This window comes from Lolium rigidum, chromosome 7 (genome assembly GCF_022539505.1).
Source record: "Lolium rigidum isolate FL_2022 chromosome 7, APGP_CSIRO_Lrig_0.1, whole genome shotgun sequence".
NCBI lineage: Eukaryota > Viridiplantae > Streptophyta > Magnoliopsida > Poales > Poaceae > Lolium > Lolium rigidum.
The window spans coordinates 55,550,068-55,573,836 of record NC_061514.1 but is presented as its reverse complement, the minus strand read 5'-3'; positions in this window follow the sequence as shown (position 1 = coordinate 55,573,836).

Sequence of the window (23,769 nt, the reverse complement as noted above, 5' to 3'; positions counted from 1 at the left end):
TGCTTGCCCAGTTAATATTTTGAAAACTTGCACATGTTTTTAAACTGGAAATCAGATCAGATAGTATTTGATAGCTAGGGTAGAAACTAGTTTTCAGTTATTCTCTGTACTCCAGTTAATACTACACGCCAGCAGCAATAAATAAATAAATCAATAACGGCAGCAGCAAAATTCTCACGCGAGGCCGTGACCTGTTCGCAGCCCTCCCAGGCGTCTGCACTCTTTTTGGTGCAATGGGTTGTAAGAAGAGTTCTTGCAGCTGAAAGACATTTGCTGTTGATTCGGGCACGCAAAAGAGGAACAGAATAATTTGTCCAAGGAAGTGCAAAAAGTAATTGCAGTAGCTGGTGTGTACGAGATTAGTCCCCACTGCACACCCGAAGATGAACTAGGGTTACAGGACGGCGCGACTGGACCCGACAATCTCCACCAGTTTCTGCCCACGATCTCGGGCTACCGAGGTTGCGATAGTGAACGGGGCCGCGGCGTATATAAAGCACTTGATGCGACTTTGATTGCCAAGGTGGGACTAAACGGCCGAATCCACTCCGTTTGCTGTCCACTCCACGGCCGCGCACCGAGCGAGTCCCTTCCTGGAGGCCCAAAGGCCCAGCGCCAAGTTCGACTGCATCCCACCTTTTTTTTTTTGCTCTTCTCAGATTCGCTTCATCTTCGACCTGGCATCTCCAGCCGCGCGACAGGTTTTAATGCCCGTGAGCGTTCGTTTGTGTCGCGTTGCGGACGCTAAAATGATCGTTTTTGTACGTGCGTCCGTTTGCGTCTGGGGCTGCTCCAACGGGGCGACACATTTATTTTTTTTCTTATTTTTTTTCCTCTTCTCTATTTAAACATAGTTTTAAATATTACATATTGAAACATGATTTTAAACAAACTAACACATAGTTTGGAACATGATTTACACAAACTAACACATAGTTTGAACCATGGTTGTCACAAATATAACATTTTAAAAAAGAAACCAGTTGTGTTGATTTCCGTACGTTCGCTGCCAAGAAAGAACATTCGAGAGCACATCCAATCACCCAAACTGGAAAATCCAGCGGGAAGAGACGATGCCCTTGTTGGTTCTACCAAGGAAGAACATACAAAGATCTCCACTAATGGCTTCGTCTGGCCCGTAGCCATATTCGCTGCAAAGAAAGAATATTCTAAGTTCTAACTATCGGTGTCCGAGCCGGATTCGCCGGTGTGGTAGTGCCTGCGGCAGGCTGTGTCGTCGAACACCTTGACGATCATCTCGCTGTCCCCCTCATAGAGGAAGGTGACCTGGCAGCCGGGCTCGAGCGCGAGGTCACGGGCGAACTTGTCCCACCCCGTGTGCAGGTACATCTTGCCCTGCCCGTCGAACAGGACCTCCACGGTTCAGCGGTAGAAGTTGCAGCTGGCCTCCCGTAGCTGCAAATGCGTCGGCTCGACGCCATCAGCGAACTCGGCGAACTTGTCTGGGAGCCGCTTGATGCCGAGTGGATCGTCATCGATGCGGAGGAGGAACTCGAAGCAGCGGTCGTACTGCGAAGATGAGGAGGGCGCAGGCGACAGCAAGCGTGGGGCCGTAGCTGCTCCACCACGGCGGCCCCTTCCCCGGCCCCGGGGGCGCCCAGGGCCACGGCCTCGACCGCCTCGCCGGTCAGCCATGGACTTCCTCGCGGGCATGGATGCGTCGCAGGAACACCTAGGTGGCGCTACGGTCGAGCTTTGTGGCGGCTAGGGTTTCTTTGGAGGAGTGGATGAGGAAGAAGAATGCGCGCCCCCTTTATATAGGCCGGAGGCATGCAGTGGCCGCGGGACGCGTGGCGTCATCACCATTTGCGTGGTTGGTGGAGGTGGGCTGCGGCCACTCGGCAGCCGAGGCATCACCATTAACGTGGCGCAGGCTGCCGAAGCGACGCAGCGGCGCAGTCACTGGCGCGTTTGAGAAGATGCATCGACGCAGAGTCGCTGCCAGGCGGTCCCGATAAAATGTTCGCCAGACACGAGCGGACACTTTCCGGACGTCCGCGGAGACGCATCCGAGACACATATTTGGGCCAGGTTTGCGTCTCCGCGGACGGCCCGGTCATTTTGCGTCCCCTACTGAAAGTGGTGCCAGACGCATTTCCGGTCACAACTAACGAAAACGATCACTCAGTAACCGTTTAGGTCGCGCCGCTGGAGATGCCCTAACGGAGTCACGGTCAGAACTCGGAAACAGCCGCAGACAGCTATTGAGATGCCAAGCACACGATCGAGTCATGAGTCTACAGTGTGTGTTGAAAAACTTGTCACGAAAACACGGCAAGTTGCCGAAAGGCAGCGAACGCCTCACAGAAGAGATTAACGGCATATACGCGTTAGGTGACGGTTATGTTGAGTAACCCACGGAGAAAATGAGACCAATATATATGCAGTACGTACGTAGCATCTGGATCCCACAGCAAGTATTGACGTTTTAACAACTCTCTTTTTTTTTTTTTTTTTTTTTGAAATTCCTTCGGGTGGAAACCCGACAAAGCTGCATATAAAATCTGGAGTACAAGATAACCCTAAAAGATACCAGAATTACACAGGGGTCATAGAAATAAGCAGAGAGGACCCTAAAGAAAAACTAAAACGCGATCCAGTCCTCCATCTTCCTCCTCCAGATCGAGCTGGAACGGCGGACTGCGCCAACCTCTCCGGGGACAAACCAGTTGGAGACGAAGCACATGAGACTCCGCCGGTCAGAGCAGAGCAGCAGCGGAGCGACAACCCTACTGTCATTCAGTCCGACGCCAGGAAGCATCGGAGAAGAGCTCCAAAAGCCGCCGCTGCCATCAATCGAGTCTCACCACCAAGCCACCACCATGGGACTTGAGCAAGTGAGAGAGAGAGACGGCCGCAGCGAGAACTGCATCATCAGCTTGGAAGAGAAGTATGGCTGCTTGGCACCTCCCGTCCCCTCGCCTCCACGGCCGGTCAGACCGAAATGGACCAAGCAGTCTGCCTCTACGCCCACCTCCCCCGCCACCATGGCCGGCCAAGGAGGCAAGAAGGACACCTTCTCAGCAGCTGAAGACTCCTAGGCGTCTTATCGAAAGGCGAAGTCGTCGACGAGATCCAGACTAAAATCCCCCATGGATTTGGAGGGAGGCCGTCAACGACAGGCCGCCTGGTGCTGCGCCAGGGCACCAGATAGGCACACCGCCTCTGCCATCTCCAGATCAAGCCGAAACGGCGTCTCCAACCCGTCCCCCTCGCCACCAAGGCCAGCCGGGAGAGAAGAAGAGACGCCGTGAGAAGCTGAAGGGAGGTGGCGATGGCCTTATCGCAGAGATCAACCGAGAAGGAGGCTCCCTGGGCTCCGGCCACCGGAGCAGAAAGGGACGCCACGCCACCGGCCGGCTCTGGATCTGGCCTCGAAACCAGAGCTTACTCTAAAACCTAACCGGCAAGCCGCCGGGAAACTACACCTACCCTAGGAATCTACTCCGGCGCCTCACCTCCGCCACCTCCGGCCTGCATCGCTGCCGGAGGGGCTCAGGATCGGGCCGGTTTCTACGGGAGTGGCTCTGGCTACTGTAGCAAGTTGGGAGGGGAGACTGGAGGAAGAGGGATCTATTTGGCTCCGGCTCACTGTTACACTACATGGTCCCGTTTGTGGCATCACGTTTTAACAACTCGAGGTCACAGCAAAAAGATAGCTTCACCTGCTCTAGTCAGTAGTCACGCTTCTGTTGTTTCGGTATACTAATCAATGCAGTTCTCATCCTTATCTGAACCATTACATGTACCAATTCCTGGCTCTCAGAAAATGAGATCTATTCTACAAGTTTTCGATCCTTCGTGATTGTTTTAGACCTATTGTGATTTAGGCCATCTCCAACGCCCGTCTGTCCATCTCGCCGCGCCCGCGTCTGAATGATCGCCCCGGACCTAGCATGGTGACCCATCTGGGCAGCTGTCTGTCGCGACTCAATGCGGGCCTAAGTTTAGACCTGCTTTGCGTGTCTGCGGGTGGCGATAGACATGCGGCGTGTCCTCGCGCATCCGCATGCTCCTCTCCCTGGGGCCACCTCCAGTCGGTGGCGCATCCATCGATAGAGCCGCTACCATGGCTTTGAAGAAGGTCGTGGGGAAGAACGACCGTGGGGCATCGTCCTCCCGCCAGCCCCCGACCACCTTCACCATGTCATCGCTGCCCGTCCACAGAAGCCCACGTACGCGATGGTGACAGTGTCGCGGACGTTCTGGAAGACCGGTGCCCCGATGCCGTGGCTAGATGTGAATCTGCGTCACAGCTGACACCTGAGCCAAGATCTGGATGTGTCGAAATCTAGCTTCCACAGGCACCTCCTGGCAGACCTCCGTGACGACCGGGAGTACACGGAGGGGTCCTATCATTGGGACCTCTGGTTCACCGTCGACCACAAAACACACCGGCAGATGTACTTCGTGCCACAAGCGCCACCTCGGTAGGCTCAGCCGTCGACCGACAGCACCATCATCGTCGAGGAGGAGGAGGCGAGTGACACGGTGACGTGGGCACTACCCTTCGGGTAACCGACATTACCCTATCCTGTACTGACTAATTGGAGGCCCATGAAGACACCTGGAGGCGAGATGGGCCACTAGGGCGGTGCACAAGAAGGTTCCTTGACGGGCAAGACAAGGAAGCGATCAAACAAGGAAAGATTGGATCTAAATCTACTGTAAACATAGTCGTACTCGGTGAGACCTCTTGAGACCTGGCCTCCTATATAAAGGCTAGGAGAGGGGCTGCCGAGGGACACGATCAATCTTAGCCAACAAAAGCTTAGAGGTAGGTCACCTTAGCAATAGCCATCTCGACGAGATCTCAGCCGAACTATTCGGCACCCCATTGTAACCCATTATCATCATAATCAAGAACAGACAGACATGACGTAAGGGTTTTATCTCATCGAGGGCCCCGGACACTGGGTAAATCGCTCTCCCCGCTTGTCACGTGAACCGATGTCTCGTGTCAGCTTGCAGGATTCCATCAACCCTAAGCCCCTATCGGAGGGCATTGGCGAGGAGTACCCTCGACAATTGGCGCCGTCTGTGGGAAACCTGTCGGCACAAGGCAAGTCATCGGCAGTACCAGTCACGTCCGCGGCGTTCTTACTCGAATCACCGACGCCGGCAGAGTCAAGAGATCCGATCCGCTGCGGGTCCTTCGAGTTCGTGCCTGATACGTCTCCGACGTATCGATAATTTCTTATGTTCCATGCCACATTATTGATGATATCTACATGTTTTATGCATACTTTATGTCATATTTATGCATTTTCCGGAACTAACCTATTAACAAGATGCCGAAGAGCCGATTCTTTGTTTTCTGCTGTTTTTGGTTTCAGAAATCCTAGTAAGGAAATATTCTCGGAATTGGACGAAATCAACGCCCAGGGGCCTATTTTCACACGAAGCTTCCAGAAAACCGAAGAGTCAACGAAGTGGGGCCACGAGGTGGCCAGGAGGTAGGGCGGCGCGGCCCAGCCCTTGGCCGCGCCGGCCTGTCTCCTGGGCCCCTCGCGACGCCCCTTGACCTGCCCTTCCGCCTACAAATAGCCTTCGTCGCGAAACCCCCAGTACGAGAGCCACGATACGGAAAACCTTCCAGAGACGCCGCCGCCGCCAATCCCATCTCGGGGGATTCAGGAGATCACCTCCGGCACCCTGACGGAGAGGGGAATCATCTCCCGGAGGACTCTACGCCGCCATGGTCACCTCCGGAGTGATGTGTGAGTAGTCTACCACTGGACTATGGGTCCATAGCAGTAGCTAGATGGTTGTCTTCTCCTCATTATGCTTCATTGTCGGATCTTGTGAGCTACCGAACATGATCAAGATCATCTATCTGTAATGCTATATGTTGCGTTTGTTGGGATCCGATGGATAGAGAATACTATGTTATGTTGATTATCAATTTATATCTATGTGTTGTTTATGATCTTGCATGCTCTCCGTTATTAGTAGAGGCTCTGGCCAAGTTTTTGCTAGTAACTCCAAGAGGGAGTATTTATGCTTGATAGTGGGTTCATGTCTCCGTGAATGCTGGGGAGTGACGAAACCTCTAAGGTTATGGATGTCTTGTTGCCACTAGGGATAAAACATTGATGCTATGTCCAGAGGATGTAGTTATTGATTACATTACGCGCAATACTTAATGCAATTGTACTGTTGTTAGCAACTTAATACTGGAAGGGGTTCGGATGATTAGTTGAAGGTGGACTTTTTAGGCATAGATGCATGCTTGGATAGCGGTCTATGTACTTTGTCGTAATGCCCAATTAAATCTCACAATACTCATCATAATATGTATGTGCATGGTCATGCCCTCTCTATTTGTCAATTGCCCAACTGTAATTTGTTCACCCAACATGCTATTTATCTTATGGGAGAGACACCTCTAGTGAACTGTGGACCCCGGTCCAATTCTCTATCTCGAAATACAATCTACTTGCAATACTTGTTCTACTTGTTTTACTGCAAACAATCATCTTCCACACTATACATCTAATCCTTTGTTACAGACAAGCCGGTGAGATTGACAACCTCGCTGTTTCGTTGGGGCAAAGTACTTGGTTTGTGTTGTGCGAGGTTCCACGTTGGCGCCGGAATCCCTGGTGTTGCGCCGCACTATATCTCGCCGCCATCAACCTTCACGTGCTTCTTGACTCCTACTGGTTCGATAAACCTTGGTTTCTTACTGAGGGAAACTTGCCACTGTGCGTATCACACCTTCCTCTTGGGGTTCCCAACGGACGCGTGTCGAACGGAAAGACAATACGTCAACCACGCGCATCAAGCAAATTTCTGGCGCCGTTGCCGGGGAGATCAAGACACGCTGCAAGGGGAGTCTCCACATCCCAATCTCTTTACTTTGTTTTTGTCTTGCTTTATTTTATTTACTACTTTGTTTGCTGCACTAAATCAAAATACAAAAAAATTAGTTGCTAGTTTTACTTTATTTGCTATCTTGTTTGCTATATTAAAAACACAAAAAAATTAGTTACTTGCATTTACTTTACTTATTTCAACATGTTTCCTTTTAATTTTACCGTAAAAAACATGCCGGTAGGACGTGGGTCTATAATTGGGAGAAATAATATAGAAGAATTTTTCAATCATGTTAGTACCGTTGAAGATTTTGAAGATAGACACTTGGTAGAACTTGCTCCTACTTATGAAATTGCTTCTTGCTGCTTTAGTTCGCATGTTGGAAACTAAATTTGTTAATCTCAATCCTATAATCGAACACATGTTTCTTACACTCGGTGATATGGAAGAAGGGGAAAAGAAAGATTTTGTTTTAGAAACCCTTCTTAGAGAATTTGGTGGTATAGCAAGAGAGGCTAGAAAGGTCTTTATTAAATATAAGATGCTTGGTTCTTATACCAATTTTGTTAGTCTCCTTGAAAAGATGGACATGAAGAGAGTAAGGTACACTAATAATATTAATGATGGTGGGGAGATCAAAGCACCAATACCATGTAAGCTCCTAGCGATGAATGACGCACTAGAAAATAACTATGCTTGGCTTGTTCCTGAAAATTTGTTCGATGAGAGTAGCAAGCCCAAGACTAATGAAAAGGGAGCCGCTAAAACTTATGTATCCAATATACTATGCATGGTTGAGAAAACTCCAAACCCCGCTGTAGATGCACCATCCTTCGATAATACTTAATACACACTTTCTGCGCCTAGCTGAAAGGCGTTAAAGAAAAGCGCTTATGGGAGACAACCCATGTTTTTAATACAGTATTTTGTTTTATATTTGAGTCTTGGAAGTTTTTTACTACTATAGAAACCTCTCCTTATCTTAGTTTTGTGTTTTGTTGTGCCAAGTAAAGTCGTTGATAGTAAGGTTCATACTAGATTTGGATTACTGCGCAGAAACAGATTTCTTTGCTGTCACGAATCTGGGCAAAATTCTCTGTAGGTAACTCAGAAAATTATGCCAATTTACGTGAGTGATCCTCAGATATGTACGCAACTTTCATTCAATTTGACCATTTTCATTTGAGCAAGTCTGGTGCCTCAATAAAATTCGTCTTTACGAACTGTTCTGTTTTGACAGATTCTGCCTTTTATTTCGCATTGCCTGTTTTGTTATGTTCGATGGATTTTTCGATTCCATTGACTTTCAGTAGCTTTGTGCAATGTCCAGAAGTGTTAAGAATGATTATGTCACCTCTGAACATGTATATTTTGATTGTGCACTAACCCTCTAATGAGTTGTTTTGAGTTAGGTGTGAAGGAAGTTTTCAAGGATCAAGAGAGGGAGATGATACAACATGATCAAGGAGAGTGAAAGCTCTAAACTTGGGGATGCCCCGGTGGTTCACCCCTGCATATATCAAGAAGACTCAAGCGTCTAAGCTTGGGGATGCCCAAGGCATCCCCTTCTTCATCGACAACATTATTAGGTTCCTCCCCTGAAACTATATTTTTATTCCGTCACATCTTATGTGCTTTGCTTGGAGCGTCGGTTTGTTTTTGTTTTGTTTGAATAAAATGTATCCTAGCATTCTTTGTGTGGGAGAGAGACACGCTCCGCTGTTGCATATGGACAAGTATGTCCTTAGGCTTTACTCATAATATTCATGGCGAAGTTTCTTCTTCGTTAAATTGTTATATGGTTGGAATTGGAAAATGATACATGTAGTAATTGCTATAATGTCTTGGATAATGTGATACTTGGCAATTGTTGTGCTCATGTTTAAGCTCTTGCATCATATGCTTTGCACCTATTAATGAAGAAATACATAGAGCATGCTAAAATTTGGTTTGCATATTTGGTCTCTCTAAGGTCTAGATAATTTCTAGTATTGAGTTTGAACAACAAGGAAGATGGTGTAGAGTCTTATAATGTTTACAATATGTCTTTTATGTGAGTTTTGCTGCACCGCTTCATCCTTGTGTTTGTTTCAAATAGCCTTGCTAGCCTAAACCTTGTATCGAGAGGGAATACTTCTCATGCATCCAAATACTTGAGCCAACCACTATGCCATTTGTGTCCACCATACCTACCTACTACATGGTATTTCTACGCCATTCCAAAGTAAATTGCTTGAGTGCTACCTTTAAACAATTCAAAATTTATTACCTCTGATTTGTGTCAATGTTTTATAGCTCATGAGGAAGTATGTGGTGTTTATCTTTCAATCTTGTTGGGCAACTTTCACCAATGGACTAGTGGCTTCATCCGCTTATCCAATAATTTTGCAAAAAGAGCTGGCAATGGGATTCCCAGTACCAAATTAATTAACAAAAATAGACACTCCTCCATGGTATGTGATTGTTGGACGGCACCCGAAGGATTCGGTTAGCCATGGCTTGGGAAAGCAAAGGTGGGGAGGAGTGTCATCATAATAAAACTAAAATAAAAAGGCACTCCTTCATGGTATGAGATTGTTGGCGAGGCACCCGAAGGATTCGGTTAGCCATGGTTTGTGAAAGAAAGGTTGGAAGGAGTGCCACACAAAAATAAAATAAAATGGGAGCCGCTCTTTGAAGGTTTGTCTGGCAAGGGGGTTAGAGTGCCCACTACCATTCGTTGACAACAACAAACACCTCTCAAAATTTTACTTTTATGCTCTCTACATGTTTTCAAAATGAAAGCTCTAGCACAAATATAGCAATCGATGCTTTCCTCTTTGAAGGACCATTCTTTTACTTTTATGTTGAGTCAGTTCACCTATCTCTCTCCATCTCAAGAAGCAAACACTTGTGTGAACTATGCATTGATTCCTACATATTTGCATATTGCACTTGTTATATTACTTTGCATTGACAATATTCATGAGATATACATGTTATAAGTTGAAAGCAACCGCTGAAACTTCATCTTCCTTTGTGTTGCTTCAATACCTCTACTATGAATTATTGCTTTATGAGTTAACTCTTATGCAAGACTTATTGATGCTTGTCTTGAAGTACTATTCATGAAAAGTCTTTGCTATATGATTCAATTGTTTACTCATGTCATTTACATTGTTTTGATCGCTGCATTCATTACATATGCTTACAATAGTATGATCAAGGTTATGATGGCATGTCACTCCAGAAATTATCTTTGTTTATCGTTTACACTGCTCGGGACGAGCAGAAACTAAGCTTGGGGATGCTGATACGTCTCCGACGTATCGATAATTTCTTATGTTCCATGCCACATTATTGATGATATCTACATGTTTTATGCATACTTTATGTCATATTTATGCATTTTATGGAACTAACCTATTAACAAGATCTTTGAAGAGCCGATTCTTGTTTCATGCTGTTTTTGGTTTCAGAAATCCTAGTAAGGAAATATTCTCGGAATTGGACGAAATCAACGGCGAGGGCCTATTTTCACACGAAGCTTCCAGAAGACCGAAGAGTCAACGAAGTGGGGCCACGAGGTGGCCAGGAGGTAGGGCGGCGCGGCCCAGCCCTTGGCCGCGCCGGCCTGTCTCCTGGGCCCCTCGCGACGCCCCTTGACCTGCCCTTCCGCCTACAAATAGCCTTTGTCGCGAAACCCCCAGTACCGAGAGCCACGATACGGAAAACCTTCCATAGACGCCGCCGCCGCCAATCCCATCTCGGGGGATTCAGGAGATCGCCTCCGGCACCCTGCCGGAGAGGGGAATCATCTCCCGGAGGACTCTACGCCGCCATGGTCGCCTCCGGAGTGATGTGTGAGTATTCTACCCCTGGACTATGGGTCCATAGCAGTAGCTAGATGGTTGTCTTCTCCTCATTATGCTTCATTGTCGGATCTTGTGAGCTGCCGAACATGATCAAGATCATCTATCTGTAATGCTATATGTTGCGTTTGTTGGGATTCGATGGATAGAGAATACTATGTTATGTTGATTATCAATTTATATCTATGTGTTGTTTATGATCTTGCATGCTCTCCGTTATTAGTAGAGGCTCTGGCCAAGTTTTTGCTAGTAACTCCAAGAGGGAGTATTTATGCTCGATAGTGGGTTCATGTCTCCGTGAATGCGGAGGAGTGACGAGAAACCTCTAAGGTTATGGATGTCTTGTTGCCACTAGGGATAAAACATTGATGCTATGTCCGAGGATGTAGTTATTGATTACATTACGTGCAATACTTAATGCAATTGTCTGTTGTTAGCAACTTAATACTGGAAGGGGTTCGGATGATAACCTGAAGGTGGACTTTTTAGGCATAGATGCATGCTGGATAGCGGTCTATGTACTTTGTCATAATGCCCAATTAAATCTCACAATACTCATCATAATATGTATGTGCATGGTCATGCCCTCTCTATTTGTCAATTGCCCAACTGTAATTTGTTCACCCAACATGCTATTTATCTTATGGGAGAGACACCACTAGTGAGCTGTGGACCCCGGTCCAATTCTCTATCTTGAAATACAATCTACTGCAATACTTGTTCTACTCGTTTCTACGCAAACAATCATCTTCCACACTATACATCTAATCCTTTGTTACAGCAAGCCGGTGAGATTTACAACCTCGTTGTTTCGTTGGGGCAAAGTACTTGGTTTGTGTTGTGCAGGTTCCACGTTGGCGCCGGAATCCCTGGTGTTGCGCCGCACTATATCTCGCCGCCATCAACCTTCACGTGCTTCTTGACTCCTACTGGTTCGATAAACCTTGGTTTCTTACTGAGGGAAACTTGCCACTGTGCGCATCACACCTTCCTCTTGGGGTTCCCAACGGACGCGTGTCGAACGGAAAGACAATACGTCAACCACGCGCATCAGTGCCATGCCGCGAAGCACTTCACCCAAACTCTATGGTGTCATCTCACGACGCGTGTCGAGATTCCGGAGGTTTCCTTCGCCTCCCTAGGGCCGGCGCGTCCGACTCAAAGGCCGTACCTCCGGAGGGTGTCCCTTCAGCGACAACCCTAAAAGTTTCGCCCAGAAGCATACAAGAGAGCGACCGAGGGAATCTCGACACCGCGGGTGGACAAAGAAAGAGACGAAGAAGCTCACACCGTGAGGAGGAAGGCAGAGCAGCAGTTCATCCTCGACAGTTCGAGCAAGGATGCCATGACACATCGTCAATCAGGGGCCGCACCCGTTCCCCGTACCTTTCGGCTACAGAGCAACTCGAGGCACCATGTTACCTCCACTCCTACTTTGATCCAAAAGATGGTCGGGAGAAGTCTACTCATTTGTTGAGGAACTGCCGACACTTCCTAGAGATTCGACAGTTCTGTGATGATCTTCGAGCCGAAGCTTTATCAAGAGTTCACATGATGGAGGAGAAGGCAAGGTCCTACGACCATCCGCCAGAACCGTATGTACCAGAACCATACGAGCCAATGGAAAAAGATGAATATGTACTAGTCGAAGTGTTCCCAGCGCTACGTGGACAAATCAGCATGATCCATAAAACCAGCTTTTCGAAGAGAGAAATCAAGAAGTTCTCCCGAGAAGTAAAATATGCGGAAGTCGCCATGGTTGATACGCCGGATTTCATCGACTGGTCAGAACAAAGCATCACTTTCAGCAGGGCAGATCACCCGAAAGCTGTCCCAAGGCCCGGTCACGCGGCCCTTGTCCTTGAAGCACAAATTGGAGGGTATAGTATGGGCAAAGTATTCATGGATGGAGGAAGCGGCTTGAACCTGCTATTCGCCAGCACAATGAGAGCAATGGGTTTAACAGTCGACATGCTAAGAAAATCTGACACAGGGTTCCACGGCATTATACCGACTCGACCCGCTTACTCGCTAGGCAAAACATCATTGGACATAGTCTTCGGCACGCCCAGTAATTTCAGGAAGGAAAAGATCGAGTTCAAGGTAGTCGATTGGGAATCTCAGTACCACGCCATCCTCGGCAGGCCTGCGTTTGCTAAATTCATGGCCGTGCCTCATTATGCATACCTGAAACTGAAGATGCCAGGCAACAACGGGACCCCAATAACCGTTCACGGCAGCTTCGCTCGATCAGACAACTGCGACAGGGAGTTCCAGAAGATCGCCTCGAAGTTCGGAGCCAAGGAAGAACTTAACGCGATCGATACCGTTATAGACCATACACAACCACCAGCCGACAATCGAAACGTAAGATCCGATGAGTTCGACGCTGTAAAGGAAACTAAGAAGCTGCAGGTGCACCCTACTGACCCGAAGAAAACGGTCAATACCTCGGCTGATCTCACTGTCGCATAGGAAAGCGCGCTCATCGAGTTCCTCCGTGAGCGCTGGGAGATATTTGCATGGGAACCATCCGACATGCCAGGTATCCCCAGGGAACTCGCTGAGCACGCCCTGAATGTTGACCCAACGGCCAAACCAGTACATCAATCAATGCGACGTTTTTCTGAACGAAAGAGAAGAGCAATCGGCGAAGAAGTTAATCGACTTCGCAAGGCAGGATTTATTCGAGAGCTTAAGGAATCTGAGTGGGTAGCCAATCCCGTCATGGTGCCAAAGAAGGACACAACCGCCCTCCGCATGTGCATCGATTACACCAGCCTTAACAAGCACTGCCCGAAAGATCATTTCCCGCTGCCTCGAATAGACCAAATAGTCGACTCCACGGCCGGATGCGACCGTCTCTCTTTCCTCGATGCATACTCCGGGTACAATCAGATTAAACTGAAGAAGGAAGACCAGGAGCTAATCGCGTTCATCACTCCACACGGCGTTTTTTGCTACAATGTCATGACCTTCGGGTTGAAAAATGCGGGAGCTACTTACCAACGTTGCATGCAAGCCTGCCTTGTGGAGCAGATTGGAAGAAACATTGAAGTTTATATTGACGACATCGTGGTGAAAACGAAGCATGCAGCCACACTCATCGATGACTTGCGGGAAACCTTCGACAATCTGGACAGATACAGAATCAAGTTGAATCCCAAAAAGTGCTTCTTCGGAGTGCCAGGAGGACAAGTACTCGGGTACTTCATATCAGCTAGGGGAATCAAAGCCAATCCCTTAAAGATCAAAGCTATTCTTGATATGGAGCCGCCAAAGAATCTGCACCAAGTGCAGCAATTGGCAGGCCGGCTAGCAGCGCTCAGCAGGTTCATTGCGAAGCTAGGGGAGAAAGCTTTGCCCTTCTACAACTTGATGAAAAAGTCGGAAAAGTTCGAGTGGACAAAGGAGGCACAGGAATCCTTCGACAACTTGAAGAAAATCTTATCGACCTCCCCGGTGCTTGTGACTCCACACGAGAAGGAGACGTTGCTCATGTACATAGCCGCAACAACACAAGTCTTCAGCAGCGTTTTAGTCGTCGAACGAGAGGAAGCAGGGAGAGTTCACGGTGTGCAGAGGCCCGTTTATTACCTCAGCGAAGTGCTCACTCCTGCAAGGCAGAGGTATCCCCATCACCAGAAGCTGGCGTATGCAGTATGGAGGTCGGCTCAAAGTTGCGGCACTACTTCACGGAGCACCCGATTAAAGTTGTAAGTGAAGCACCCCTGAAGAGCATAATGACCAATCCGGAAGCCACGGGTCGAGTGTCCCAATGGGCTATCGAACTAGCGCCACATGACATAACTTACGTTAATCGAACGGCGATAAAATCCCAAATCCTCCTAGATTTCGTGGCAGATTGGATCCAATCACAGACACCAGCAGCACCCGACATGTCGAGGTCATGGATAATGTATTTCGATGGGTCAAAACGGAGTACAGGTGCAGGAGCAGGAGTGGTGCTGATATCACCACAGGGAGCTAAGATGAAGTATATACTACGTATGAACTTCTCTCTGCCAACGAACAACGAAGCTGAATACGAAGCATTGTTGCACGGAATGAAAATGGCAAAGGCGTGTGGTGCTACTCGCCTTGGAATCTATGGAGACTCAAACTTGGTGGTACAACAGTCGATGAACCTGTGTGACGCAGTTAGCGACAACATGATCGCCTACCGGCAGCTGTATCAGAATATGGAAGCTAAATTCGAAGGATGCGAGCTCAAACATATCGGCAGAGCCAGTAATGAGGAAGCCGACACTTTGGCAAACATCGGATCTACATGCTCCCCCATCCCAGACGGAGTGTTTTACGAAGTGATCGCTCAACGGTCAATAAAAGAAGAGACGTCGACACCTCCAAAACCATCGACTGGTGAATCGGAGGCAAGCTCACAGCAAACTCCTTCAGCTGAAGAATCTCCAACTCCTCCCGCCGAACAAGTCCTCCTCCTCGAGCCACTGTGGACCAAGCCATTCCTAGCGTATCTGACAAAGCAAGAGCTGCCAGAGGACTCTGTGGAAGCTAGGCGAATCGTCAGACGTTCAAAGGCCTTCGCCGTAATAAATGGTGAGCTTTACAAGCGTAGCATCTCAGGGTTCTTCCAAAGGTGCATCGCCATTGACGATGGAAAAGCACTGTTGCGCGAGATACACGAAGGAACCTGCGGGCATCACGCAGGGAGCAGGGCCCTTGTGGCAAAAGCCTTTAGGGCAGGATTTTACTGGCCAATGGCAGCGTCAGATGCTAGGGATCTAGTCATGAAGTGCAACCCCTGCCAACGTTTTTCACCAAAACCGCACGCTCCCGCAACGGACCTAATGACAATACCCTTGGCATGGCCTTTCGCTCAATGGGGACTCGATCAATTTGGACCGCTGCCAAGATCGTCACCCGGAGGACACACGTACTTATTGGTTGCAGTCGACAAATTCACTAAGTGGATCGAGGCAGTACCTGTGCGAAACCAGAAAGCCGAAACAGTGGTTCAATTCTTCAAGGGAATAACTTGTCGATTCGGTATGCCCCACAGCATCGTCACAGACAACGGCTCCAACTTTGATTCTGAAGAGTTCAGGAAATTTTGTGATGATGGAGGAATCACATTGAAATTCGCATCAGTCTCTCACCCCCAGACCAACGGCCAGGTGGAAAGGATCAATGGTCTAATAGGAGATGACCTCAAGAAACGCCTTAAAGGCGCAACCGGAGCCTGGGTCGAAGAGTTACCATCTGTACTCTGGAGTTTGCGTACCACACCCAACAGGTCGACTCAATATACTCCATTCTTCTTGGTGCACGGAGCCGAAGCAGTCCTACCAGCCGACGTCCGATTTGAAGCTCCTCGAGTGACAACATACACAGAGTCCTCTTCCAACATCGCGCTACAAGATGCTGTCGATCTCCTTGACGAAGCTCGAGATATCGCCTTGGCAAGAACAACGGTGTACCGGCAAGCGCTAAGAAACTACCACAACCGACGAATACGCAGTCGAAGTTTCAATGTTGGGGATATGGTACTGCGGCTGAAGCAAAAAAGACCCTTGAAGCTAGAATCTCCATGGGAAGGACCATACATCATCACCGAAGTGATACCAGGAGGAGCCTATCGGCTCAAAAATCCAGCTTCAGGAAAAGACGTCGAGAATCCGTGGAACATCGCGCAGTTGCGACGGTTCTATACATAGGACACGATTGTTTTTAATCATTCGACATCCTATAAGGTTGCTTTTACATTATGAATAAAGATCTAATCAGATTTTCTACCTTTTTTCTTGCTTCAGGCTTTGGCACCCGAACATAACGTTTGGAACCCCTACCATCGGCTCTAACTCCCATCGGGAGCGTTGGCCTAAAAGAAATGTGCTTACACAGTGTCATTAATTAAATACTCTCAGCGAGATCTAGGATTAATGCCACACAAAAACAACCAATCCAAGCCTCGAAAAATACGCGAGTGCTGCAGTCGATGGTTACATTATCACAAGATAAGGCTCAAACCGGTGCACCGCGTGACGAAGCCAAGCTCTCGAATAAATTACCTATCGACTTCGCAATAACATTGCATAAAATTCAAAGAAGTCGTCGAGAAAGCAGGTTGAACTGATCACTCAGCCGCACTTGACAATAAAATATCAATCAAGCTAACATAGCGTGCAGCGTACGCAGTAAACAATCTTATGCAGATACAAGGTTATTACATCTATAATCGGGTTCCCCGGTCCCAGTGGGCCTTTAGTTCCTTTTCAAGGCATGATTCCATCCGAGAAACGACGGTGTAAGCAGGACCTCTAGCAACATCATAGTACTGGCCTAAATCCCTTTCAGTATTTGCTACGGCTCTTAAGTCTAAGGATGGATGGCACGCCAATATTGAAGCAAAGGCAAGCTCAGCACCGGCCAGAAGCTCTTTCCGCACCAGCTGTCGAATCCTCTCAGGAGACTTGAATCGGGTGAACAAGCCAGACAAGGTTTCGGGTGCTTGGTCCAGAGGAAACAGGGTGTTCCAAACCATCGTGAGATGGGCATAGTACTTATCAAAATAGTAATGCGCCTTCATCACCCGGTACTTAAACTTCGCCATGACGACAACCTTCGGACGATGCAGCCATAAACCATGCGTCGGATGCGCAACATCGGTCATCGCCTCAACCTCTTCATGAATCTTCTTGTCCTCTTCAGCCGCATCCGAAGCTACGACTGGAAAAGGAATGAATGTCAGATAAAAGAACATTCAAGCTATGCCAGAAATCAGAAGGTAGGCTAATACTTACAGCCCAAGCTTTCGGTAGCAACATGAAGACCATCGAGAGCGTATTGTTCGACAACAGTCGCTATCTCTCCCTTTTTCTTCACCAAGGCAGCCATCGCACGAAGAGAAGTGATGTCTTTATTTAGACAAGACACCTGATCACGTAGGCGACGAACAAGGCCTGACTCATCATTACTCGAAGGGTTCGGAAAGAGCTCGGCACGGGAAGAAGATGAAGGAATCTGCAGTACAGTCCTCAGTTCAGACCAAGCATTAATATAAAAACTCCCATCGGGAGCATTGAGCACACATCATACAGACAAAAGGATGTTTAAATTGGCAACAGATCCGAATTTTTCGAGTTACGGATGATCTTATGTACAACAAGGCAAATAACAGTTCAAGGATTCGCCGACGATGGACCAGGGGCAGACTCAGGAACAGGCTCGGCTTGTGCTTCATCCACCAGCTTCAGAAGTCGGTTGGCGCAAGTTATTGCCGATCTCTTGAAAGGCTCAAGATCGACCAGATGGTGTTCATCATCAACAGGCAGTGCCTTAGAAAACTCCTCCAATTCTGACCCCATCCCATGGCCCATAAGCAACTGAAAAGTAAGAACCGCTCCAATCAAGCGGCTGCGGCGTTTCAGTACCTCCACAGGCTCGGAAGGATCGATAAGGAAATTTTCCGCCATCTCGTCAAGAGTCTTGTCCAGCTTCATCTTTGGGAAGATCATCGAGTATAGCTTCGACAGTGCTCCCTTGGTCTTTTGCAGTAATCTAAGGACCTGGATATTAGACTCAGCGGCAAGTGACAAAGCATCGGCTGTGGAGTCCTCTCGAAGCTGATGGCGTCGGCTGACAGTTATATTGGCGGCCTCTGAAAGAGAGACATATCAGTAGTCAATGAAGAAACATCAAGAAAGAAGCGCAATGCCATGAGGATTTTTACCCAATAAATTCTTGACGGATTCACGGAGGACACCTTCCTTCTCATCGACTGCAGCCGTCGCTGCACGCCTGGCATCTTGATCATCCTTCATCTGACGCTTCAGCCTCTTCACTTCTTCCTTCAACAAGGCGTTCTCATTCTTGGCATCGGTAGCAAGCCTGTTGGCTTCAACCACCTGATCAACCGAAGATTTGACGGCCTTCCGAAGTTGAGAGTTTTCGGCCTCAAGGTGAGTGAATTGCTCAGCAAAATCCGCCACAGCGTCGACTATAGCGTAAATCGGCTGCAGCCAGAAAAATCAAGAGGAGTCCGACGACAGAAACTCGACAGAGCCAGATAGATTAAGTACTTACATGATCACGGCCAGCCGACGGGGTGGGAGCATCATCAGGAGGAATAACTCTCGATACTGGGACCTTCTCCACACCCGTTCGCGAGGGAGGTGTTGACTTGGCAGAAGAAGGACTTGACTCCTTAGCCGATGCTGCTCTCTCAGAGACTAGCTTGGCCCTCTTCGCGAGAGGAACATCGTCATCATCAGAGCTACTTAAGTACAGTGCACAGTTAGCATGCAGGATGACAAGAAATAAATTAAAAAAAAGAGAGAGAGTATATATACTCACAGGTCCAGATCATCTTCGTCCACGAAGAAGCTTGTTGAACTCTTCTTAGCAGGAGGAGACGAAGCAGCTTCGTCAGCATCATTATCTCGTCCTCTAGGACTTGATTCAGCCGATGTGATAAGGTCAACGTGTACCTGCTTACGACGCCTGCTCCTGAGGAAGGCGTCATCTTCGGCAGCTTCCTCCTCTTGGACATCGCTATCCTCAAGAACGTGCTGAACGTCCTCGGTTCCTTCAGAATCATCATCGTCATCCTCCAGTACCACGCCGCTCTCGGGTGAGGGAGGATAACATTGGGCAACAGTGGGAGCCTGAAGAAGGAGAGAAACTTGTAAGGCACAGACAGGAAAAGAAGTAATAACAGTAAAAGAGGAGCGGTAAGGTTACCTCAGACGGAAGGTGTTTGAGATCATAAGGAGGACGGGCCGAAGTCAAGACAATGGTGTCCTTCGTACTAAGGCATGTTAGGCGACGAACTTCGTCTTGAAGCTCATCTGCCGATAGGTCGGCAGAGTTGATCCTTGACTTGTCGCTTTTGCCAGTATAAAGCCACAACTGGTGAGGGCGGGACATCAGCGGCTGCACTCGACGTTGTAGGAACACTGAAACTACTTCAGTGCCGCACATCGTCAGGCCTCCTGTATTCTTCAAAGTGACTATCTGCTCAAACAGTTCATCGGCTATCGCCTTTTCTTCGGGAGAAAGGGCGTTTTGCCAAGACTTCTTCTTTTGAGCTACCAAGACATCATCAAAGAGAGGGAGATTTGAACGCCGCCCAGAAACGGCGGGATCTCGCAGGTAGAACCACTTGTTGCGCCAACCCTGGACGGACTCCTTCATTGGGTAGTCAAAGTAGTCGACCTCCTTCCTGACGACAAAGCCAACGCCACCAACAACGGGGGGGGGGCATTACTGTCGTTGTGGCGCTTCACATAGAAGATCTTCCTCCAAAGACCCCAGTGAGGCTCAATGCCGAGGAAGGCCTCGCAGACGGTAATACAAATGGAGAGGTGGAGGATGGAATTTGGGGTCAGCTGCCAGAGCTGAATCCCATAAAAGAAAAGGAGGGAACGAAGGAACTCGTGGGCCGGAAGGGAAAGGCCACGAAACAAGAAAGCGGCAAACATGACAGTGAAGCCCTTCGGGGGCTTTGGGCGAGAAACCGAACCTGGGAGACGAATGTCATCCTCAGATGCGGAGATGAAGCCGAGAGCGCGAAGTTTGCTGATGTCGCGGTTGGAAATGGCGGAGGCGCTCCAATCGCGGCTAACGTTGCCCGCCTCCGAGGTACTGCCGCTCTTGTTCTTGCCCATGGTGAACGGAGCTTCTGGTGAAGAGGCAGAGGAACAGGGAGGCTTGGGGGAGAAGATGAGCGATAGAACGGGGTAAAAGATAAAAAGAGAAGAGGCCCCCTATTTATCCCGTAAGAATTCGTGTTCAATCGTGGCCATAACTCCACAAAGGATCGTGGGGGGTGAAGCAGATCTGACTGTACACGTGGCGCTCGAAGAAGGAGTGGAACCGGCGGCCCATTATTCCCACGTCGTGCGAAAATCGAGGAGACGCCTCGATCGCCACGCGTGCATTGGTCAAGCCCTAAAAACTGCCTGCGCAAAGCTAGGGTGGGCCCGTCAGGTCAAGTCCTGTCAATCGGCCCACAGCAGTTACACGTCAACAGTGACATCATAAAAAAACTTGAAGCATTCGAAGGAAAAAATGAAAAGTTATCGGATGAAGGACTTGAGTCTACGCCCGGCTGCAGACATCCGCACCTAGACTCGGGGGCTACTCCCATCGGGAGCGCTGACGCGCACCCGATAAAATGAAGACTCGGCAGAATGAACAGTCGAAGGAAGAAGGTTTGAGTCTGCACTCGGTTACAAGTGCTCGCACCCAGACTCGGGGGCTACTCCCATCGGGAGCGCGGCGTGCACCCGATAGAAGTTTTTTGCACTCCACGATCATGCCCGGGGACTTGATTCTGTGTAGGGTAACGTTGTTTTGCCATCGGCAGTTAACCAAACAGCAGTTGGGCACGTTACTCGTTATCCTTTGCATAAAGAAAATATATCGGATGACCTATGAAGATCTGTGGAAAACATCGGCAGAGGAGAATATCCGAGTGGTACAACTTGAGTCTACGCACGGACTGCAAGCATCCGTACCTAGACTCGGGGGCTACTCCCATCGGGAGCGCTGACGCGCACCCGGTAAAATGAAGACAGAGCAGATTCAAGATGAAGGAGAAGAACATCAGGAGAAGACATGTTTTAGTCTCTACCCGAACTATCTTCGGCTAGACACTCGGGGGCTACTGACGTGGGCACTACCCTTCGGGTAACCGACATTACCCTATCATGTACTGACTAATTGGAGGCCCATGAAGACACCTGGAGGCGAGATGGGTGATGTCTACGCCCCCCTCCTTTTCCTGTAGACAGTGTTGGGCCTCCAAGAGCAGAGGTTTGTAGAACAGCAGCAAGTTTTCCCTTAAGTGGATCACCCAAGGTTTATCGAACTCAGGGAGGAAGAGGTCAAAGATATCCCTCTCATGCAACCCTGCAACCACAAAGCAAGAAGTCTCTTGTGTCCCCAACACACCTAATAGGTGCACTAGTTCGGCAAATAGATAGTGAAATACAGGTGGTATGAATAAGCAGTAGCAACGGCACCAGAAAAGTGCTTTGCCCAGGACAGTAAACAAGTAGTAGTAACGCTAGCGAGTAGTAACGTGATAGAAACAGTAAACAAGCGAGCGATAGCGATATTTAGGAACAAGGCCTAGGGATTAGACTTTCACTAGTGGACACTCTCAACTTTGATCACATAACAGAATAGATAAATGCATACTCTACACTCTTGTTGGATGATGAACACATTGCGTAGGATTACACGAACCCTCAATGCCGGAGTTAACAAGCTCCACAATTCAATGTTCATATTTAAATAACCTTAGAGTGCACGAAAGATCAATACGACTAAACCAAGTACTAACATAGCATGCACACTCGTCACCTTCATGCTAAGAAAGGAGGCATAGATCATATCAATACTATGATAGCAATAGTTAACTTCATAATCTACAAGAGATCATAATCATAGCATAAACCAAGTACTAACACGGATGCACACACTGTCACCATTACACCGTGCAGGAGGAATAAAACTACTTTAATAACATTGCTAGAGTAGCACATAGATAAATTGTGATACAAAACACATTGCAATTATAAAGAGATATAAATAAGCACTTCACTATGCCATTCATAACAGTGAATAAGTATTCGTGAAATATAGCCTAAGAGACCCACACGGTGCACACACTTGTCACCTTTACACACGTGGGACAAGGAGTCTCCGGAGATCACATAAGTAAAATTCACTTGACTAGCATAACGACATCTAGATTACAAGTATCATCATATGAATCTCAATCATGTAAGGCAGCTCATGAGATTATTGTATTGAAGTACATAGGAGAGAGATTAACCACATAGCTACCGGTACGGCCCCGAGCCTCGATGGAGAACTACTCCCTCCTCATGGGAGCAGCAGCGGTGATGAAGATGGCGGTGGAGATGGCAGCGGTGTCGATGGAGGAGCCTTCCGGGGGCACTTCCCCGTTCCGGCGGCGTGCCGGAACAGAGACTCCTGTCCCCCAGATCTTGGCTTCGCGATGGCGGCGGCTCTGGAAGGTTTTCTCTGGTTTTGTCGAACGTATCAGGGTTTTCGCGACGGAGGCTTTAAATAGGCGGAAGGGCAAGGTCGGTGGACTTCTGGGGGGCCCACACTATAGGGGGGCGCGGGCCCCCCCTTGGCCGCGCCGGCCTAGGGTTTGGTGGCCCTGTGCCCCCTCTCGGCTGTTCTCGTGTGTTCTGGATGCTTCCGGGCAAAATAGGAACCTGGGCGTTGATTTCGTCCGATTCCGAGAATATTTCTTTACTAGGATTTCTGAAACCAAAAACAGCAGAAAACAGCAACTGGCACTTCGGCATCTTGTTAATAGGTTAGTTCCAGGAAACGCATAAATATGACATAAAGTGTGCATAAAACATGTAGATATTATCAATAATGTGGCATGGAACACAAGAAATTATCGATACGTCGGAGACGTATCAGCATCCCCAAGCTTAGTTCTGCTCGTCCCGAGCGAGGTAAAACGATAACAAAGATAATTTCGGAGTGACATGCCATCATAACCTTGATCATACTATTTGTAAAGCATATGTAGTGAATGCAGCGATCAAAACAATGTATATGACATGAGTAAACAAGTGAATCATATAGCAAAGACTTTTCATGAATAGTACTTCAAGACAAGCATCAATAAGTCTTGCATAAGAGTTAACTCATAAAGCAATAAATCATAGTAAAAGCATTGAAGCAACACAAAGGAAGATTAAGTTTCAGCGGTTGCTTTCAACTTATAACATGTATATCTCATGGATATTGTCAACATAGAGTAATATAATAAGTGCAATATGCAAGTATGTAGGAATCAATGCACAGTTCACACAAGTGTTTGCTTCTTGAGGTGGAGAGAAATAGGTGAACTGACTCAACAATGAAAGTAAAAGAATGGTCCTCCATAGAGGAAAAGCATCGATTGCTGTATTTGTGCTAGAGCTTTTGTTTTGAAAACATGAAACAATTTTGTCAACGGTAGTAATAAAGCATATGTATCATGTAAATTATATCTTACAAGTTGCAAGCCTCATGCATAGTATACTAATAGTGCCCGCAC